We start from the raw sequence: 14,259 nt of genomic DNA, 5'->3' as shown, positions 1-14,259 counted from the left end.
GATTGTCAAGGTTTTACTGCTAACCTACAAAGCATTACATGGGCTTGCTCCTACCCATCTCTCCGATTTGGTCCCGCCGTACAGATCTATGAGGACCAAATGGTCACAAAATGCAGGCCTCCTTATTGTCCCTAGAATTTCTAAGCAAACAGCTGGAGGCAGGGCTTTCTCCTATAGAGCTCCATTTTTATGGAATGATCTGCCTATCCATGTGAGAGACGCAGACTCGGTCTCGAGCTTTAAGACTTTATTGAAGACTCATCTCTTCAGTAGGTCCTATGATTTATTGTAGTCTGGCCCAGGGGGTGCGACTGTGAATGGAAAGGCTCTGGAGCAACGAACCGCCCTTGCTGTCTCTGCCTGGCCAGCTCCCCTCCACTGGGATTCTCTGCCTCTATTACGGGGGCTGAGTCACTAGCTTACTAGTGGTCTTCCATGCAGTCTCTAGAAGGGGTGTATCATTTCAGTGGGTTGAGTCATAGACGTGATCTTCCTGTCTGATTTTGCACCCCCTCGGGCTCCTGCGGTGGAGATCTTCCGGAGCTATACTCAGCCTTGTCTCAGGGTAGTAAATTGGTGGTCTGTATCTCTCTAAGAGTCGTGGGGGCTGTGCTTTGGCAAAGTGGGTGGGGTTATATCCTGCCAGGTTGGCCCTGTCTGGAGGTATCGTCGGCCACAGTTTCTCCCGATCTACCCGTCTCCAATATCTATCCTGCAATAGTCTGTGCCGGGGGGGCTAGGGTCAGTCTTATCTCTGGTGTAATTTTCCTGTCTTATCTGGTGTCCTGTGTGAATTTATGTATGCTCCCTCTCTCTCTCCCTCCCAGAGGACCTGAGCCCTAGGATCATGACTCAGGACTACCTGGCTTTGACTCCTAGCTATCCCAGTCCACCTGGCCATGCTGCTGCTCCAGTTTCTACTGTTCTGCCTACAGCTAGGGAACCCTGACCTGTTCACCGGATGTGCTACCTTGTCCCGGACCTGCTGTTTTTCGACCTTCTCCTCCTCTCTACCACACTTGCTGTCTCGACATCTGAATGCTTGGCTATGAAAAGCCAACGGATATTTACTCCTGAGGTACTGACCTGTTGCACCCTCTACAATGGCTGTGATTATTATTTGACCCTGCTGGTCATCTATGAATGTTTGAACATCTTGAATAACAATCTGGCCTTAATGGCCATGTTGTTATATATCTCCACCCGGTACAGCCAGAAGAGGACTGGCCACCCCTCAGAGCCTGGTTGCTCTCTTGGTTTCTTCCTAGGTTCCTTCCTTTCTAGGGAGTTTCTTAGCCACCGTGCTTCTAAATCTGCATAGCTTGCTGTTTGGGGTTTTAGACTGGGTTTCTGTACAGCACTTTGAGACATCAGCTGATGTAAAAATGGCTTTATAAATACATTTGATTGATTGAGATTCATTTTCATTGAATACTTCTAGGATCATGGAATGCATTTGTTCAGATTTATAATAAAAAGGTATTTGTTGCAGGTTGCAGAATTGATATATTTTTCATTTAATGCAACGATATTGGTTGCTGAAAAGTATGTTTTGAATGATTAAAATGACAACTATTTACTCAAGTAAGCCTATGCAATCCTCAGGCCTGGACCTACGCCTGTTCTGTTTTTCTTTTCCCCAGTGCAGTTCATTTTGGAAGATATTGCCCAGATAGTGCCCAGTCCTTCAAAAAAGCATGTGAATAATATCCAGTAAAATTGTACTTGTTACTTGAAATAATGATAGTAGTATTGCAATACTATGTGGTGGAAACAGGCTGTTTTCCTCAATGGATGAACTCCAGCAGGCCTGAGGTTTGGACGCCACCTTGTGGGTATTAAGGCGTCCGCATGCTTCTCATCCAAAACAGTTTATGGCGTGCATCGATTGATTACACCTTGTCACTGTTTTGGTGTTATGCAAGCATTTTTTCAGGTGATCGTGCACACAAGATTTTTTCCTGAGGCAAGCCGAACCTCGGTAGCCAAAGTCTACACCCCTTTGTCGGTGATTGGTCAGCAGTAGGGATTCATCAATGAAGTGTTGGTTGTCATTGAACTAGAGACGATGACACATTGCAACATTGTTGCAAAGGAGGTGCGATGACGCAAAAGCGTAAGAATGGCGGTAAGTTCAGACCGTCGACTCCAGAGTGTATACTGTATTTTCGTCTCCTAAATACAAACCAAGTAATTTTACTTTAGGTCTTCTTGCTCTCTTGAGAATCTGGAAATGGAGTCGGTTGGCAGTGGTGAGCTCTCTGAGTTTGAGCCAGACCAGGATGAAGTGGGCCTACCTGCAGCGACCGGTGTGGTAAAGACTTCCAATGTTTGCCCTGTGAATCCTACCGGAGAAGATTTTGGAATGGTGGGAGTGAGATTTTTGGAAAGAGTGGATTGCTACTTTCTGGCCGACCCATACATTGTGTCAAGCTGGGTAAAGGGAAAACTGGGAATGGATACATACATGAAAGTTTCGAGAAGTGTATTTTTTTATTTTTTGTGCATCCTCCACCCAGAGGAAACCTGTGGCGTGCTTTGCTCTCCAGAATGAACAGAGCGCCGCTCAAAGGGGTGCTTAGTGGGGTAGCGTTGAGTGTAGAGGTGGATCAAATTAAAAAATAATGTTCCTGGTTCCTGGCCGTTTAGTGAGACGTGGACCCGGTGGCAATGACAAGTCTGAGAATACCCTGTCTGTCTTATTGAGCTTTGACACAGAGTGTCTACCTGATTACTTTATATTTTCTATTCTGTCAGGGCATATGTTCCAAACCCGCTACTGTGCTTTACGTGGCAAGGATTCAGACCTGTTGCAGCAGTGTGTAGAAATGTGCAGGAGGGCATAGTCAGAGGGAGTGTACAGTTGGGATAGAGAATGCACTGTGTGTCAACTGTGGGGGTGCCCATGTAGCTGGGGCTGAAGTGCCCTGTGAGAGAAAGACAGGCTGAGATTGCCAGAGTTTGAGTGGGAATGAAAGTTTACTATGCTGAGGTAGTGAAGAGAGTAGAGGATAGCCCAAGGGTGGGTGATTCAACTGGAAGCCCCCCAGTGAGAAGGCCTGAGAGAGATCTAGAGAGGGTGAGTTTTAGTAAGGTTGGATTTATTTCGTTTATAGCCATGGTAATCAACTACACTGTGGAGCAGAAATCATAGAAGATACGGTATGTGGTAGTTGCAGCAACAGATAAATATTTTTGGGTGAGATTTTAGTGCAGAAAATCTTCAAGAAGTTTTGAGAGAATGGGGTTACATCCTCCCATGCCGGTGGCCTGGTGTAGGATCGTGGTACGTGGTACACACTTGCTACGGCAACGAGGGACAAACTGTACTATTGCCGCTTTTTTCACTCACCCCTTTTCTAACCTTAACCTCAGTCTCCTAACCTGCTATGAAAGTCACTTCTAGTAGCTGTATCGAAGTGGCATGAAGTGTGTTTCTCACTTCTCTTCGTCCTGGCAATTGAAACAGAAGTTTACTCTGTATTTCTTTTATGTAACCTTTATTTAACTAGGCAAGTCGGTTAAGAACAAATTCTTATTTACAATGGCTAAGTGGTATTTTGCATTGTAATATTTAATGCATGCAATGGAAAGGGCTGTACATATCGTCAACAACCTCAGGATACTCTTGTAGACCAAATTTATGAGACGTTATACGTGCCGTAACGTCAATTGGACTAGGAAACCGAATGTCAATTGACCATTCGGTATCCTAGTTTCCCAGGCCCAGAACAGAAGTTATTTCGACGACAAACAGCCACCTCAATCTGCAAAATGTAAACCTATCAATGGCATGAAGGCTACTCTAGAGAAAAATTATAACCGGATGACCCACATTGAAAAGTAAAATGAGGATCATGGCGAAATGCTAATACAACAAGACCAGGCTATTAACTACTTAATGGGCCAGGTAGAGGAATTGCAAAAGAAGGGAGAATTGTTGGAAAACCTTTTGCGTCATAATAATATATTCACATTTTGGGGGTCTCAACCAATGCAGAAAGAGGGCAGAAAATGTCTACATTTGTGGACCAGATGTTGAGGGAGTTCTTGGAAATCGATGCTGCTACACCTTTGGTCATGGAGACAGCCCACAAAACGGCAAAAAAAATATGCCGACTAACACCGTGCCCAAACCGGCTGCGCGCCTATGTGCACAAATTGATTTTGTTCCCCCACACCAAACGCGATCACGACACGCTGGTTGAAATATCAAAACAAACTCTGAACCAATTATATTAATTTGGGGACAGGTCGAAAAGCATTAAACACTTATGGCAATTTAGCTAGCTAGCTAATTTGTCCTATATAGCTAGCTTGCTGTTGCTAGCTAATTTGTCCTGGGATATAACATTGAGTTGTTATTTTACATGAAATGCACAAGGTCCTTTACTCCAACAATTAATCCACACAAATGGTCAACCGAATAATTTCTAGTCATCTCTCCTCCTTCCAGGCTTTTTCTTCTTTGGACTATATGGCATGTTACTTTCATTGAAAGGGGAATCACCTGGTCCCAACATACATGGCAAGTCAAGAAAAGCCATTGTAACTTGTCCACACTGCAAACGGTAATTTAAAAACTTCCAAAACACATTTATGAAGAAAGCATACACATTGTTTTGAAACCGTGTCGAAGGAAAGATTTTTGGTATGCGAGTGCATTGATGTGAGAAATGGTGTGTTTGCAGTCAAATATATTTTCTGGTCGAGCAACACCCATACATGTTGTGAAATAAACTTTGGCTAATTCAGTTCCAACTGTGTTCAAAACTGTTATGCATGCGGAGGTATAAAAAGCTGTTAATGTACTTTTTCTTTACTTTTACATACACTGTGTTCAGAAACATTGCTCAGATCTTGTCCCCTGGACCTTGGAGGACTTTGTGTGGATGATCAGGTTAGATATTCCTTCAAATTATTCCACTGCACTGTACCATTTGATTGTCATTCCTTTATTGAAAATTGTACCTTGTTCACACCACAGGGCCTACCAAAGCAAGGTTTCTCAAACAACTGTGGGGTGTTTGTTTTGATGGTAAGATACTGGCTATTCACTATATTATAAGTCCTATTTTCTGTTATAACATCTGAAAAAGTTATTTTCTGTGCTTGCAGCATGCAAAGCACACGTATTGCTCATACTTTCTTGTTTATTATTCTTGACATTTTTTGGGACCTATTTCCTACAGTTTTTACACTACATACACAATTCATACATCAAACTCCTGCAGAGTTGGATGCTGTGACATGCTGTGTCTTCTACATCCTGAAATATATTCCTGGAGGGGAGTTATTATTATTAGTTATAACTAACATAACTAATCAAACTTAACTTACATTATGCCCTGTACATTGCTATGGAAGCACAGTGTGATTTCACTGAGGTATGTATAAATTATGAAATTCTCATCACTAGTGGATGTTTTTTTGGATACTCATCCGATTGTGTGATTTTCTTTTAAAAGGAAAACATGCAGCAAATTAGGCGGCGGTGGTGCCTAGTTTTCCTGCAGAACTTTCCCATGCCGTAAGTCTTGAACATTAAACTTAATTTGCATTCTTAATAATTTTCACTGTGGCCAGGCTGACCTGAGTATATGTTCATAGTGAATGTGTGCCATTCACTCACTAAGGTCTGAAGAAGAGCGGTTGAAAGATCGAAAAAGGCGGTGAAATCAAAACGCACTACAGGTAGGTGTCATGATGAGTGGTATAGTCTTAAACCAATGTTTAGACTTAACCCCCCCTCTCCAATATATTTCAGGATGATGTAGATGTCCCCCCATGAAGTCACATCAGCATCCAGCTCTGCAGGACCAGGTACTGTATAGGCTATTAGCTAAAGTAAGGTGCATTCCTGTACACACATCCCTAGAGGTTCCCTTACATTACTTAATGACCACAATCTGTTTTGTTTCGAGACGATACTGAAAATAAAATGCGCTGTGAACTGGGTAAGAAGTCTGTGTGTAATACTGAAGGCTTGTAGCATGGTGAACTGGGAGCTGTGAACTGGGTAAGTAGTCTGTGTGTAATACTGAAGGCTTGTAGCATGGTGAACTGGGAGCTGTGAACTGGGTAAGTAGTCTGTGTGTAATACTGAAGGCTTGTAGCATGGTGAACTGGGTAAGTAGTCTGTGTGTAATACTGAAGGCTTGTAGCATGGTGAACTGTGAGCTGTGAACTGGGTAAGAAGTCTGTGTGTAATACTGAAGGCTTGTAGCATGGTGAACTGTGAGCTGTGAACTGGGTAAGAAGTATGTGTGTAATACTGAAGGCTTGTAGCATGGTGAACTGGGAGCTGTGAACTGGGTAAGAAGTCTGTGTGTAATACTGAAGGCTTGTAGCATGGTGAACTGGGAGCTGTGAACTGGGTAAGTAGTCTGTGTGTAATACTGAAGGCTTGTAGCATGGTGAACTGGGTAAGTAGTCTGTGTGTAATACTGAAGGCTTGTAGCATGGTGAACTGTGAGCTGTGAACTGGGTAAGAAGTCTGTGTGTAATACTGAAGGCTTGTAGCATGGTGAACTGGGAGCTGTGAACTGGGTAAGAAGTCTGTGTGTAATACTGAAGGCTTGTAGCATGGTGAACTGGGTAAGTAGTCTGTGTGTAATACTGAAGGCTTGTAGCATGGTGAACTGTGAGCTGTGAACTGAGTAAGAAGTCTGTGTGTAATACTGAAGGCTTGTAGCATGGTGAACTGGGAGCTGTGAACTGGGTAAGAAGTCTGTGTGTAATACTGAAGGCTTGTAGCATGGTGAACTGGGAGCTGTGAACTGGGTAAGTAGTCTGTGTGTAATACTGAAGGCTTGTAGCATGGTGAACTGGGTAAGTAGTCTGTGTGTAATACTGAAGGCTTGTAGCATGGTGAACTGTGAGCTGTGAACTGGGTAAGAAGTCTGTGTGTAATACTGAAGGCTTGTAGCATGGTGAACTGGGAGCTGTGAACTGGGTAAGAAGTCTGTGTGTAATACTGAAGGCTTGTAGCATGGTGAACTGGGAGCTGTGAACTGGGTAAGAAGTCTGTGTGTAATACTGAAGGCTTGTAGCATGGTGAACTGGGAGCTGTGAACTGGGTAAGTAGTCTGTGTGTAATACTGAAGGCTTGTAGCATGGTGAACTGGGTAAGTAGTCTGTGTGTAATACTGAAGGCTTGTAGCATGGTGAACTGTGAGCTGTGAACTGGGTAAGAAGTCTGTGTGTAATACTGAAGGCTTGTAGCATGGTGAACTGGGAGCTGTGAACTGGGTAAGAAGTCTGTGTGTAATACTGAAGGCTTGTAGCATGGTGAACTGGGTAAGTAGTCTGTGTGTAATACTGAAGGCTTGTAGCATGGTGAACTGTGAGCTGTGAACTGAGTAAGAAGTCTGTGTGTAATACTGAAGGCTTGTAGCATGGTGAACTGGGAGCTGTGAACTGGGTAAGAAGTCTGTGTGTAATACTGAAGGCTTGTAGCATGGTGAACTGGGAGCTGTGAACTGGGTAAGTAGTCTGTGTGTAATACTGAAGGCTTGTAGCATGGTGAACTGGGTAAGTAGTCTGTGTGTAATACTGAAGGCTTGTAGCATGGTGAACTGTGAGCTGTGAACTGGGTAAGAAGTCTGTGTGTAATACTGAAGGCTTGTAGCATGGTGAACTGGGAGCTGTGAACTGGGTAAGAAGTCTGTGTGTAATACTGAAGGCTTGTAGCATGGTGAACTGGGAGCTGTGAACTGGGTAAGAAGTCTGTGTGTAATACTGAAGGCTTGTAGCATGGTGAACTGGGAGCTGTGAACTGGGTAAGTAGTCTGTGTGTAATACTGAAGGCTTGTAGCATGGTGAACTGGGTAAGTAGTCTGTGTGTAATACTGAAGGCTTGTAGCATGGTGAACTGTGAGCTGTGAACTGGGTAAGAAGTCTGTGTGTAATACTGAAGGCTTGTAGCATGGTGAACTGGGAGCTGTGAACTGGGTAAGAAGTCTGTGTGTAATACTGAAGGCTTGTAGCATGGTGAACTGGGTAAGTAGTCTGTGTGTAATACTGAAGGCTTGTAGCATGGTGAACTGTGAGCTGTGAACTGAGTAAGAAGTCTGTGTGTAATACTGAAGGCTTGTAGCATGGTGAACTGGGAGCTGTGAACTGGGTAAGAAGTCTGTGTGTAATACTGAAGGCTTGTAGCATGGTGAACTGGGAGCTGTGAACTGGGTAAGAAGTCTGTGTGTAATACTGAAGGCTTGTAGCATGGTGAACTGGGAGCTGTGAACTGGGTAAGTAGTCTGTGTGTAATACTGAAGGCTTGTAGCATGGTGAACTGGGTAAGTAGTCTGTGTGTAATACTGAAGGCTTGTAGCATGGTGAACTGTGAGCTGTGAACTGGGTAAGAAGTCTGTGTGTAATACTGAAGGCTTGTAGCATGGTGAACTGGGAGCTGTGAACTGGGTAAGAAGTCTGTGTGTAATACTGAATACTTGATGCATGGCAAGATATAATAGTTGCGATGACTTGTTGAGTAGTTATAGATATCACTGAAAACCCCTTTAGTAATAGTGGCTTTGTTTGCATGGTGGTATTGTGAAAGTGGGGTGTAATATGTCTTGATCACCCAATGAGGCACTACTCTTAATATTTATTCTTCCTTTTTCTTCAAGGAAGCAGATATTCTTCTAAGGGACACTTTAGAGGCAGCAAGGTGGTGCGAACGACAAACATTTAAAGCCACTGTTTCCCTCAGTGCAATTGGGATGGACGTGGAAGACCTCATTATAATCCTTAAAGAACTACGGTTGTATGATGGCTTGGATGAAGAGGAACTTATTCTCCAAGGAACCATTCATGTTACAGAAAGATTGAGATGTTCTATGTGGAGGCAGTTGACAAGAAAATGACTCTTTTCCTCTTCTGAGGAGCAGGAGTGAAGCCATTTTTGAATAGTGGCCAAACCTTGTTTTTGTCTGCTGTGTAAATTGTGTTGTTGTTTACATCTTTACTAGAAGTCACCCGAGTCTCTGATCTCTTTACTGGAGCTGGTATAACTTAGTGTACAAAGCACATTCAGCTTGTCAGTATGTCTATATGGTATAGTCTGTCTCCATTCTCATGAGGAAAGTAAATAGCATTATAAATCAGGATAGGTAGTAACTGTATATGCTCAATGGAATATAATTCCAAGTTAAAATTGTTGATAAATGTTAACAGTACATGACATACTTAAGTCTGTTCACAACAAGATCCGTAGCTTGTCTCATAGCATGAAGCAAAACGTGTTAACACATCTGCTGGTACCACTTTATAATATTTCTTACGATCTTCAAATATGAAATAAGCTTGAATTCAATGTGTGCCTTGCGCAAACGTGTGTGACTGTCATATCAGATGGACAAAAAGGTGGGCGGGGTCAAACATTTGACTCAGTCCACATTGCAGCCAGGGATACTTGCATATTTTGGTGTGAAGTTCTCCATGTGTTATTCAACCAGACCCATGCCATCTCCTTCTAGGTATTGTTCCTGTAGATACACTCCATTTAAATTGATAGATTCTTTAAGCAGCAGCAATGAAATGTGTAACAATATGCTGGAAAAATTAACATGCACCCTCAAAAGACGTGGTTAGGTCTATGCGGGGAACTTGCTGACATGGAGAGAATTACATCAATCTTGCAACAATCACACACCATCCAGAAGGCAAGGTCAGTACAGGTGCATCAAAGCTGGGACAGAGAGATTGAAAAGGAGCTATCTCAAGACCATCACTGTTAAACAGCCATCACTAACACAGGGGCTGCTGCCTACATACATGACATCATTGGCCACTTTAATGTTCACATAGCTCAACTGTATTTTATACAATTTATTGCATCTTACCTACACCGCTCAGTCATTGCTCATCCATATATTCCATTACTTAGATGTGTGTATTAGGTAGTTGTGGAATTGTTAGATATTACTGCACTATAAGCATTTCGCTACACTCGCAATAACATCTGCTAACAATGTGTATGTGACCAATGACATTTGTTTTGAAGGTGTCTAGTCAGAGTTCTTGATATATCGTACTGGTCTTATTCTGTAATTTGAGGTTGTTTTTCGGCTCTATCCAAATTGTATTCTTATTAAGACTCTTGAAATATTTGCTCTATACAGCAAAAATGTACACTTAACATGTGAATGTAATTACACTATTTTTTTAAAGACAGCAAAGATGTGTATATGGTATATGCTCTTGAATAAAAATGTGGTAGAAAATAATTTACAGCTGTTTAAGTGGCTGATGTATTGTTCCATGAACAGACACTTACAGTGCCTTGCGAAAGTATTCGGCCCCCTTGAACTTTGCGACCTTTTGCCACATTTCAGGCTTCAAACATAAAGATAAAGTTTTATATTTTTTGTGAAGAATCAACAAGAAGTGGGACACAATCATGAAGTGGAACGACATTTATTGGATATTTCAAACTTTTTTAACAAATCAAAAACGGAAAAATTGGGCGTGCAAAATTATTCAGCCCCCTTAAGTTAATACTTTGTAGCGCCACCTTTTGCTGCGATTACAGCTGTAAATCGCTTGGGGTATGTCTATCAGTTTTGCACATCGAGAGACTGAAATTCTTTCCCATTCCTCCTTGCAAAACAGCTCGAGCTCAGTGAGGTTGGATGGAGAGCATTTGTGAACAGCAGTTTTCAGTTATTTCCACAGATTCTCGATTGGATTCAGGTCTGGACTTTGACTTGGCCATTCTAACACCTGGATATGTTTATTTTTGAACCATTCCATTGTAGATTTTGCTTTATGTTTTGGATCATTGTCTTGTTGGAAGACAAATCTCCGTCCCAGTCTCAGGTCTTTTGCAGACTCCATCAGGTTTTCTTCCAGAATGGTCCTGTATTTGGCTCCATCCATCTTCCCATCAATTTTAACCATCTTCCCTGTCCCTGCTGAAGAAAAGCAGGCCCAAACCATGATGCTGCCACCACCATGTTTGACAGTGGGGATGGTGTGTTCAGCTGTGTTGCTTTTACGCCAAACATAACGTTTTGCATTGTTGCCAAAAAGTTCAATTTTGGTTTCATCTGACCAGAGCACCTTCTTCCACATGTTTGGTGTGTCTCCCAGGTGGCTTGTGGCAAACTTTAAACAACACTTTTTATGGATATCTTTAAGAAATGGCTTTCTTCTTGCCACTTCCATAAAGGCCAGATTTGTGCAATATACGACTGATTGTTGTCCTATGGACAGAGTCTCTCCACCTCAGCTGTAGATCTCTGCAGTTCATCCAGAGTGATCATGGGCCTCTTGGCTGCATCTCTGATCAGTCTTCTCCTTGTATGAGCTGAAAGTTTAGAGGGACGGCCAGGCCTTGGTAGATTTGCAGTGGTCTGATACTCCTTCCATTTCAATATTATCGCTTGCACAGTGCTCCTTGGGATGTTTAAAGCTTGGGAAATCTTTTTGTATCCAAATCCGGCTTTAAACTTCTTCACAACAGTATCTCGGACCTGCCTGGTGTGTTCCTTGTTCTTCATGATGCTCTCTGCGCTTTTAACGGACCTCTGAGACTATCACAGTGCAGGTGCATTTATACGGAGACTTGATTACACACAGGTGGATTGTATTTATCATCATTAGTCATTTAGGTCAACATTGGATCATTCAGAGATCCTCACTGAACTTCTGGAGAGAGCTTGCTGCACTGAAAGTAAAGGGGCTGAGTAATTTTGCACGCCCAATTTTTCAGTTTTAGATTTGTTAAAAAAGTTTGAAATATCCAATAAATGTCGTTCCACTACATGATTGTGTCCCACTTGTTATTGTTTCTTCACAAACAAATACAGTTTTATATCTTTATGTTTGAAGCCTGAAATGTGTCAAAAGGTCGCAAAGTTCAAGGGGGCCGAATACTTTCGCAAGGCACTGTTTATGGGTTGTATATTTAACACATCTGCACCAAAACAAATTACAAATGGTAACTGGTCTTACATATAAACAAGTAACAACTTTATTGAAATAAGTTTAGGGGAATACACTGTCATTCAAACCTGAAAACAAAGTGCAAGTTACATTGCCGTAAGGACCATAACATTATACAACATTCATCTCAGGGATATTGTAATCAAAATGGATTTGGAAAGACATGATAAGAATAAGGCATTTAATAATAATTGGCATTTACATGGCTGTTCATCCATTCCGTTAGGCCTCAGAACAGAAAGAATTTAAAAGCCAAACATTATTTTAGTATTTACATTTCCAAGGCCATGAATCAACATGCAGGATGTATGGAATAAAGGGAACACCCCCTATATACATAGAATCACTTGTCACTTGAATAATGTTTACATACTGCTTTACTCATCTCATGTATATACTGTATTCTATTCTAATGTATTTTCGTCGATGCCATGCCGACATTTCTCGATCTAATATTTATATATTTCTTAATGCCATTCTTCTATTTTTAGATTGTGCATTGTTGTGAATAATTGTTAGATACTACTGCACTGTTGGAGCTAGGAACACAAGCATTTTGCGAAAAATCTGCTAGATATGTGTATGTGACCGATACAATTTCATTACATTAATATACACTGTGCAGTTAGAAAGTATTCAGACCCCTTACCCACATTGTTATGGTACAGCCTTGTTCTAAAATGTATTAAATTGAGAGAAAATAATCCACAAACACTACCCCATAATGACAAAGCAAAAACAGGATCAGAATTTTTTTCAAATGTATAAAAAAATTAAACAGATAAATTATTTATATAAGTATTCAGACCCTTTGTTATGATCCTCAATTTAGCTCAGGTATATCCTATTCCATTGATCATCCACGAGATGTTTCTACAACCTGATTGGAGTCCACCTGTGGTAAATGTAATTGACTGGACATGATTTGGAAAGGCACACACCTGTCTATATAAGGTCCCGCAGTTGACAGTGCATGTCAGAGCAAAAACTAAGCAATCAGGTCGAAGGAGTTGTCTGTAGAGCTCAGAGACGGGATTGTGTCGAGGCACAGATCTGGGGAAGGGTACCAAAAAATTTCTGCAGCATTGAAGATCCCCAAGAACACAGTGGCCTCCAGCATTCTTAAATGGAAGACGTTTTAAACCACCAATACTATTACTAGAGCTATCCACCCGGGCCAAACTGCGGAATCGGGGGGAGGGGCCTTGGTCAGGGAGTCAGAGTCAGAGTCCCTCTGCGGAGATGGGAGAGCATTACTGAAGGACAAACATCTCTGCAGCACTCCACTAATCAGGCCTTTATGGTAGAGTGGCCAGGCGAAAGTCACTCCTCAGTAAGAACCACATGACAGCCCGCTTGGGGTTTGCCAAAAGGCATCTAAAGGACTCAGACAATGAGAAACAAGCTTGTTGATGAAAACCTGCTCCAGAGCACTCATGACCTCCAACTGGGGCGAAGGTTCACCTTCCAACAGAACAACGACCTATGCACACAGCCAAGACAACGCACGAGTAGCTTCGGGACAAGTCTCAATGTCCTTGAGTGGACCAGCCAGAGCCTGGACTTGAACCTAATCAAACATCTCCGAGAGACCTGAAAATAGATGTGCAGCAACACTTCCCATCCAACCAGACAGCTTGTGAGGATCTGCAGAGAAGGATGCAAGAAACTGCCCAAATACAGGTGTGCCAAGCTTGTAGCGTTATACACAAGAAAGAGCGAGGCTGTAATCACTGACAAAGGTGATTCAACAAAATACTGAGTAAAGGGTCTGTATACTTACGTAAACACAATGTTTTGCACAAATTTATAAAAAATAGTTTTTGCTTTGTCATTGTGTAGATTGATGAGGGAAAAAAAACGATTTAATCAATATTCGAATAAGGCTGTAACAACAAAATGTGGAAAAAGTCAAGGGGTGCGAATACGAATCTACTGTATTTGTGCCAGATAGCCAGTTACTACGGTAACAAGGCATGACAATTATACAGTAGGACTTGGCAAAACAGCATAATGCATAATAGCAAAATGAGCCGTTTTGATCTGAAGCACACTTTCTGGAAGAAAGGGTTCTTTGAAAGGCAAAAAGGGTTCTACATAGAACCATATCACCAGCATGCTCTATTGCAAGGTGACTTTCAGAATGGTTTGTTTTAATCTATTCTTACATGTACACTGATTAGTTGATACATCTTATGCTACACAAAGAACACACTTTTCTAAACTAATCCAATCTGTTATTAGTTGGACTTATTGCACTTGTTACATGTAAATATTGTCAAAGAAATAAAATGTTAAAGGATAATAAGG

The 14,259-nt window shown here is 41.9% G+C and overlaps 1 protein-coding gene and 1 long non-coding RNA gene across 3 annotated transcripts in view; one reads left to right on the top strand and one right to left on the bottom strand.

The window, feature by feature from the left end:
* The window catches only part of LOC110505226 (protein Smaug homolog 1), a 114,353-nt gene that overhangs the window by 95,905 nt on the left and 4,189 nt on the right, over window positions 1-14,259 (bottom strand). The gene's annotated exons all lie outside the window — the stretch shown is intronic.
* LOC110504312 lies at window positions 4,390-10,273 on the top strand. Its single transcript, XR_002470579.2, has 7 exons — window positions 4,390-4,571; window positions 4,845-4,900; window positions 4,988-5,038; window positions 5,469-5,530; window positions 5,637-5,694; window positions 5,768-5,823; window positions 8,631-10,273. It is a non-coding gene; the product is annotated as an uncharacterized LOC110504312 (long non-coding RNA).

This window comes from Oncorhynchus mykiss, chromosome 25 (assembly GCF_013265735.2).
Source record: "Oncorhynchus mykiss isolate Arlee chromosome 25, USDA_OmykA_1.1, whole genome shotgun sequence".
Taxonomy (NCBI): domain Eukaryota; kingdom Metazoa; phylum Chordata; class Actinopteri; order Salmoniformes; family Salmonidae; genus Oncorhynchus; species Oncorhynchus mykiss.
The sequence above is the reverse complement of the archived record's forward strand: the minus strand, read 5'-3'. Positions and strand labels throughout refer to the sequence as shown.